This window comes from Salmo salar, chromosome 05, assembly GCF_965601325.2.
Source record: "Salmo salar chromosome 05, fSalSal1, whole genome shotgun sequence".
NCBI classification, from domain to species: domain Eukaryota; kingdom Metazoa; phylum Chordata; class Actinopteri; order Salmoniformes; family Salmonidae; genus Salmo; species Salmo salar.
In genome coordinates, this window is record NC_138295.1 from 81,521,826 (window position 1) to 81,530,682 (window position 8,857).

The window sequence follows — 8,857 nt, forward strand, 5'->3', positions numbered from 1 at the left end:
CGTTCCATAGGGTGTTTCTGTCTGTTCCATGAGCCATATGATACAGTCAAAATGGAGGACGTCTGTCTGGGTTGTGTTGTTACTAGATGGTACATACTAGGACAGGGCGTTCCTTTCCTGTAGGCCTACAGCCAGTTGTCTTCAGCCAGTTGCCACTGCAGCCATTGATTCTCATGCTACTGTAGAGCCATGGAGCCGGGATGGCGACTGTGTGTGTCTGGTGTGAGTGGTGATTCTCATGCTACTGTAGAGCCATGGAGCCGGGATGGCGTCTGTGTGTGTCTGGTGTGAGTGGTGATTTTCAAGCTACTGTAGAGCCATGGAGCCGGGATGGCGTCTGTGTGTCTAGTATGAGTGGTGATTCTCATGCTACTGTAGAGCCATGGAGCCGGGATGGCGTCTGTGTGTGTCTGGTGTGAGTAGTGAATATCATGCTACTGTAGAGCCATGGAGCCGGGATGGCGTCTGTGTGTCTAGTATGAGTGGTGATTCTCATGCTACTGTAGAGCCATGGAGCCGGGATGGCGTCTGTGTGTGTCTGGTGTGAGTAGTGAATATCATGCTACTGTAGAGCCATGGAGCCGGGATGGCGTCTGTGTGTGTCTGGTGTGAGTGGTGATTCTCATGCTACTGTAGAGCCATGGAGCCGGGATGGCGTCTGTGTGTGTCTGGTGTGAGTAGTGAATATCATGCTACTGTAGAGCCATGGAGCCGGGATGGCGTCTGTGTGTGTCTGGTGTGAGTGGTGATTCTCATGCTACTGTAGAGCCATGGAGCCGGGATGGCGTCTGTGTGTGTTTGGTGTGAGTGGTGAATATCATGCTACTGTAGAGCCATGGAGCCGGGATGGCGTCTGTGTGTGTCTGGTGTGAGTGGGAGGCATGACATAGAGGTCAGATGCAGTACTGAGGAGAGGAACCACTTGTAAGTGATTTGCTAAAATAGTAATAATAACAGAATTGCACTATGAAGGAAGGCTGTAAAACAAGAGGATGAAACTGGTGGTTGGAAACTGGAGAGAACAGATGTGTCTAATATGGCTTTTCATTCTGTTCTACATATTTGTTACGACAATCTAGTGTTTCTAGAAACATACAGGCTGCATAGTTCCAACGCCTTGATACCTAAGACAGTCGCTCGGCTCGCTACTGTTTGAAAATCTGAGCTTCTCAAAGGTACAATGTGTGTAAACAATGCTGTTGATGAACGCATCCCTCCGGCTAGCTAACAGTGATGCTAATGCTTGACCTCTGACCTCCCTGTCCTACTTAACGTCTTATTGGGTTTATGGCAGAGAAGAGAGCTATGCAACATAGCACGAACACACACAACCACAACGAGAGAGAGAGAGAGAGAGCGAGCAGCGGCCAATGGACTGCGTCGCCTGATCAAAACATCCAGTGCGCCTCTCCAGAGCACCCCGCCTTGTTTTATAGTCAGTAGCTACGTATGTTATGTGTTTGCACAGTGCTGTGGAAATGGTTCACTCTGGACTGTCAGACAGACAAAAAAAAAACAGTGTTATGATTATGTTGTTATCATTGTTTGTATTTTTTATTTGTTTAAAATGCTTTTGTAGGATGATTTAAGGCACTCTTTAGAGAAGAAAATGGCCGGGGCATTCTAGAACGTTCACGCTCTTAAAATGCTCAACTGGAAACTCAGCATATTGTAGTGTTACTCTGTTTGTTCAACCACAACCACAACCCAATAACAGAAGTCAGAAATCATTGACGTTGAAGTTGGATATGGACATGAAAGAGGATGAAGTGAGAAAGGTATGTTAGAAAGACGACAACAGGAAACATTTAACGGAGTAGGCCATAAACAATATTTTTACTAGTATGTCTATTATTGTTGTTGTTATTTAGTTTTATCTGGGAGGAAGTACTATCTTGTGTGAGGCTGAACACAAAACCTAACGTTTGTGCAATCCTGAAAAGATTGATATGACCGCCGATGCACTGTACATACTCAGAGCAGTTTGAATCATCTCAAAGGATGTTGCTGTATTTTCTTATTGTGTTGCGTTATGATGGAGACGGAAGTGGCTTTGCTTTGCACTGAAGTTCCTCACTTCTGGACCGTCAAAGTACTTGAGACATAACCACTTGTGCAATTATAACAATCAGCCTAATTCAGACAACCAGTGTTCTACATTGAATGTTTGCTTTTTTAAGTCAAAACCTAGCCGAGAATTGTAATAAAATGATTTTTGTATGTCCATTCAGAAGAATACCCTACTGGAATACAGGGCTGGTTTTCATAGGAAATGCTGAGGTAGGAAGTGATTGATCCAAACATTGTTTTTATGGCAGCAATAATACCATCTTCAAGCTATGCCAAAGATAATATGGCTGTACAAGGAAATAAAACTATTCCCATTGAAATACTTTGGTAATGTAAATAAGGATGTTTCATACTTTCTAGTTGACAATGTAAACGTCAGCCTACTTGCTCTGACAACCATACCACATGTTGTGTCACACCAACTCCAACCTTAATAATCCATCAAACACCAAGTCAACTTAACCTCTTCTACAGCTGGCAATGCATTCTGGGATATAATAATAATATAATATATGCCATTTGGCAGACACTTTTATCGAAAGCGATTTACAGTCATGCATGCATCCATTTTAGGTATAGTGGCCCCTGGAATCAAACCCTCAGGTATGGCAGTACAAGCGCCATGCTCTACCACCTGAGCCATACAGGACCAGGATACAGGATCTGTGGCCACAAGCTGTGAAATCCAGCCAATATTGGCCACACATGGTCACACACAAACGCATAACATTCAATCATGACTGTTTTCTTATTTCTGTAAGGTGAAATGTCTTCCTTCTTTTTATGTATGACATGTTGTCATATTTTCAGTTTCCTTTCCAATTTTGTTCACCAAATGTGGGTCCGGCACCAAAACAGTAGCTACCGCAGCCTTAAATACCAAGAGGAATATAGGAAAGTTACTCAGCAACTACAATGATTGTCCCCCAGCTATTTACAAAATCCTAATTCTTGTGCATTATGGGTGAGATGAAGATTGTAGCATAGGAATACAATAGCAGAGTACGAGCTAGGTGGATTACTAGATGGGGATGGAGAAGGTATTGTTCAGACTCAGAGGTTTAAATCCTGCTCCCTCAGGGTTCCATTTTAATAAATTGTGCTAAACAAAAGAAATGGAGGATTTACTTTCTCTTCATTTTTGACCAAATCTGTTCAAGAGCATTTGAAACTACACTCACACTCTCTCTGCCAGTCTGTAGAAACTGTATGTACACACACACACACACACACACACACACACACACACACAGACAAACACACATACACACACACAGGAATGATTCCATGCATGTGTGCACCTCACACCATGTGGCAGGAGCTGCCTGCTAGTCCGACACAGACAGACAGAGTGCTGGGCCTACGGCATGACGGACTGTGTGTTATCATCCTCCTGTGTTGTCACTGCCAAAGACAGTACAGAGATGGTGGAACCTCCTTAAAACTGGGTGAGATGTGGCACCGATGTTCACAGCCCCATCGAGGCAGGAAGAGGAACAGATACTGACAGTGATTTTCAATGAGACACAAAAATACACCACAGAAATAAAGAAGCCAAAACACAGCTGAGAGAAGTCTACTGTGTGAATAGAATACATCCAATACATCCTCTGCCCAATGCACACTTAAATATGCATGCATATTACCCTGTCTTTCTCTTGCTCTGTCTCTCTCTCGTTCTGTCTTTTGTTCTCTCTCTGTCTCTCATTCTCTCGCTCTCTCTCTGTCTCTTTCTCGGCCTGTGGAGATCCTGACACTCCATAGGGCAGAATCCCTTCCCAGAGGGCAGCAGGCCCCTGTGGCCTCCATGCTCATTAAACACGAGAGATGTCCCTCTGCCTCCTCAAATTAGGACTGACGCTGCTCTGCTCGGTGACTAACTTCAGTCACACTCCAGATGTCAACACTTCATCCAACAGCACAGCAGACAGGAAGAAGCTTGCTGTCACCACGAGTCTAATGGGTGTATATGATTTTATGAGCGACAGAAGAACAGCATCTCATGGTCACCTCAAGCATCCTTGAGGTATTTGTTTAGCACACGTGTTACGGGTCATTGTAGGCCGTCATTGGAAATAAGAATTTGTTCTTAACTGACTTGCCTAGTTAAATAAAGGTTCAGTTAAAAAATGTAAAAAACAATTGAAAGAATATATATAAACTCAGCAAAAAAAGAAACGTCCTCTCACTGTCAACTGTGTTAATTTTCAGCAATCTTAACATGTGTAAATATTTGTATGAACATAACAAGATTCAACAACTGAGACATAAACTGAACAAGTTTCACAGACATGTGACTAACAGAAATTGAATAATGTGTCCCTGAACAAAGGGGGGGTCAAAATCAAAAGTAACAGTCAGTATCTGGTGTGGCCACCAGCTGCATTAAGTACTGCAGTGCATCTCCTCCTCATGGACTGCACCAGATTTGCCAGTTCTTGCTGTGAGATGTTTCCACACTCTTTCACCAAGGCACCAGCAAGTTCCCGGACATTTCTGGGGGGAATGGCCTTATCCCTCACACTCCGATCCAACAGGTCCCAGACGTGCTCAATGGGATTGAGATCCGGGCTCTTCGCTGGCCATGGCAGAACACTGACGTTCTTGTCTTGCAGGAAATCACGCACAGAACGAGCAGCATAGCTGGTGGCATTGTCATGCTGGAGGGTCGTGTCAGGATGAGCCTGCAGGAAGGGTACCACATGAGAGAGGAGGATGTCTTCCCTGTAACGCACAGCATTGAGATTGCCTACAATGACAACAAGCTCAGTCCGATGATGCTGTGACACACCGCCACAGACCATAACGGACCCTCCACCTTCAAATCGATCCAGCTCCAGAGTACAGGCCTCAGTGTAACGCTCATTCCTTCGATGATAAACGCGAATCCGACCATCACCCCTGGTGAGACAAAACCACGACTCGTCAGTGAAGAGCACTTTTTGCCAGTCCTGTCTGGTCCAGCGACAGTGGGTTTGTGCCCTTAGGTGACGTTGTTGCCAGTGATGTCTGGTGAGGACCTGCCTTACAACAGGTCTACAAGCCCTCAGTTCAGCTTCTCTCAACCTATTGAAGACAGTCTGAGCACTGATGGAGGGATTGTGCGATCCTGGTGTAACTCAGGCAGTTCTTGTTGCCATCCTGTACCTGTCCCGCAGGTGTGATGTTTGGATGTACCAATCCTGTGCAGGTGTTGTTATGCCTGGTCTGCAACTGCAAGGATGATCAGCTGTCCATCCTGTCTTAGGCATCTCACAGTATGGACATTGCAATTTATAGTCCTCATGCCTCCTTGCAGCATGCCTACAGCACATTCATGCAGATGAGCAGGGACCTGGGCATCTTTCTTTTGGTGTTTTTCAAAGTCAGTAGAAAGGCCTCTTTGGTGTCCTACGTTTTCATAACTGTGACCTTAATTGCCTACAATCTCTAAGCTGTTAGTGTCTTAACAACCATTCCACAGATGCATGTTCATTAATAGTTTTTTTTACCTTTATTTAACTAGGCAAGTTAGTTAAGAACAAATTCTTATTTTCAATGACGGCCTAGGAACAGTGGGTTAACTGCCTGTTCAGGAGCAGAACGACAGATGTGTACCTTGTCAGCTCAGGGATTTGAACTTGCAACCTTTCGGTTAATAGTCAAAAGCTCTGACCACTAGGCTATCCTGCCACCCCAGGTTCATTGAACAAGCATGGGAAACAGGGTTTAAACCCTTTACAATGAAGATCAGTGAAGTTATTTGGATTTTTATGAATTATCTTTGAAAGACAGGGTCCTGTAAAGTACCATAGTAAAGGTAAATCTGTCTCCCTCCATTAAGTATGATATGTTACATTTCGTATGGTATGTATTCATTTGTGGATGTCAATAATCAATATGTTACAAATTCAAATGTATTGTGGCTAACCTAGGTGGCTGATGTTAGCTAGTCCTGCGGTTACGGTTAACCTGTTTGGGATAGGGGACAGTATTTTCACGGCCAGATGAATAAAACGTACCCGATTTAAACTGGTTTTGCCCAGAAACGAGAATATGCATATTATTAGTAGATTTGGATAGAAAACACTCTGAAGTTTCTAAAACTGTTTGAATGGTGTCTGTGAGTATAACAGAACTCATATGGCTGGCAAAAACCTGAGAAGATTCCAAGCAGGAAGTGGCCTGTCTGTGAAATTGTAGTTCTTCTTTTGGTTCTCTATCAAAACTACAGTATCTGAGCTGTTACGAAGCACTTTCTAAGGCTTCCAATGGCTCTCTAAAGCCTTCAGAAAGCGGATTGAGGCGTCTCCTGTCTCTGGGCAGTGTCAGTGGTCTGCCTGGTGACAAAGAGATTGGAGATGCGCAGTCCCGCGACCATGCTGTTTTTTCTTTTCCTTTTTGAATGAATACACTATTTTACGAGAAAAATACCATAAAAATTGATTTTAAACAGCGTTTGACATGCTTCTATGTACAGTAAAGGAACATTTTGAATTCTTTTTTCTCGAAATGCGCTCGCGCGTTACCCTTTGGATAGTGACCTGAACGCACGAACAAAACGGAGGTATTTGGACATAACTATGGATTATTTGGAACAAAAACAACATTTGTTGTGGAAGTAGCAGTCCTGGGAGTGCATTCTGACGAAGATCAGCAAAGCTAATACCATTTTTCTAATAGTAATTCTGAGTTTAGTGAGCCCCGAACTTGGCGGGTGTCAAAATAGCTAGCCGTGATGGCTGAGCTACGTACTCAGAATATTGCAAAATGTGCTTTCACCGAAAAGCTATTTTAAAATCTGACATAGCGATTGCACCGGATGTTTTGGGTGGGAATGAATGTTCTGAACATCACATGCTAATGTAAAAAGCTGTTTTTGGATATAAATATGAACTTGATTGAACAAAACATGCATGTATTGTATAACATAATGTCCTAGGAGTGTCATCTGATGAAGATCATCAAAGGTTAGTGCTTCATGTCACAGTATCTAACGAAGGTGGCGCCCCTCCTCGGTCGGGCGGCGCCCGGCGGTCATGTCGCCGGCCTATTAGCTGCCACCGATCATTGTTTCTGTGTCTTTTGGTTTTGTCTGTCTATCCCGCACCTGTTTTGTGTCTGTAATTAGTGGGGGGTTATTTAGTGTGTATTTTCAGTTGGGATTCTTGTGCGGCATTGTTTATCTGTCGCTAGAGGACAGGTGTTAGTTAGCGCTGTCTTTATATTAAGCGTGTTACTGTTCTGTACTGTGTTTGCCGGGCTGCGCCCCGTGCGTTAAACGTTTCCGAACGATTCTCCTGTTTTGGGTGTTATGCGCACCCTGTGCCTTTTTCCGGACGCCTTATTGTCTACGGTGGAAATAAACTTTTGACCTACCGGACCTCAGTCTCCTGCATTTTGACTCTACTCCTTTCCTGCTCCTAAGAGAAATCGTGACAGAATCCCGCACCACTATGGAGTCAGCAGGAGCAGAAGCGCCGACCATGGTTGAGCAGGTCTCTCACCACGCCAGCCTCCTCCACCGCCTAGGCTCGGCCATGGACCAGGTGTTGGCCCGGTTGGAGAACTGGGAGAGAGGTGCTTCCCCAGCTGGGCCAGCTCCGGTCCCTCACGCTGCGCCCCTACCCACACCCACTGAAACGGGCGCCGGCGGTATCCGGATTACTCCTCCCCGGGAGTTCGATGGGACGGCCGCTGGGTGTAAGGGGTTCTTGCTCCAATTGGAACTATACCTGACGACCGTCCGCCCCCCCCCCCCCCCGACGAATAGAGGGTGAGCGTCGTCCTCGTCTCCTGTCTCACGGGTCGAGCCCTGGAATGGGCCAATGCGGTCTAGGATGGCCCAGACTCGGCTCGGGGCGACTACCCTGAGTTCACCCGCCGCTTCCGGGCGGTTTTCCATCATCCCCCGGAGGGCAGGGTGGCGGATGAGCGTCTATTCCATTTGAGACAGGAGACGAGGAGCGCTCAGGATTTCGCCTTGGAATTCCGGACTCTCGCCGCTGGATCGGGGTGGAACGAGCGGGCCCTGATAGACCACTATAGGTGTAGCCTTCGCGAGGACGTCCGCCGGGAGCTGGCTTGTAGGGACAACGCCTCCACCCTAGACCAACTGGTGGATTTGTCCATTAGACTGGACAACCTGCTGGCTGCCCGGGGACGTTCCAGTCGGGGCCTGTTCGTTCCGCCTCCCAGTCCTCCCGCTCCACAGCCCATGGAGATAGGGGGGGCTGCGTCGAGGAGGACCGGAGGGGGGGGTCTCTCCTGCACCTGCTGTGGGCGCAGAGGACACACCACTGTGGACTGGTGCTGGAGAGGTCCCCCTGGGAGTTCGGAGGGCAGGCAGAGCACTACTTCGACCAACCCAGGTGAGTCCGCACCAGCCACACCCAGAGCCCCCTGTCGACCACATGTACACCTCCGTTTGTTTTCCTGATTTTTCCCCTCACTTCCAGTATAAGGCACTAGTCGATTCAGGTGCAGCTGGGAGTTTTATGGATCGTGGGTTAGCGAAGAGGTTAGGGATTCCCCTGGTTCAGCTGGACCACCCCTTCCCCGTGCACGCCCTAGATAGTCGACCGCTAGGGTCAGGCCAAGTAGGGGAGGTCACAGTGCCACTGGTTATGCAGACGTGGGGGGGTCATGAGGAGCGTATCAACCTGTTTCTCATTGACTCCCCAGCGTTTCCGGTGGTAGTGGGAATCCCCTGGCTAGCCACGCACAACCCTCAGATTTCGTGGAGGCAGAGGGCTCTTACGGGGTGGTCGAGGGAGTGCTCAGGTAGGTGCATAGGAGTTTCCATCGG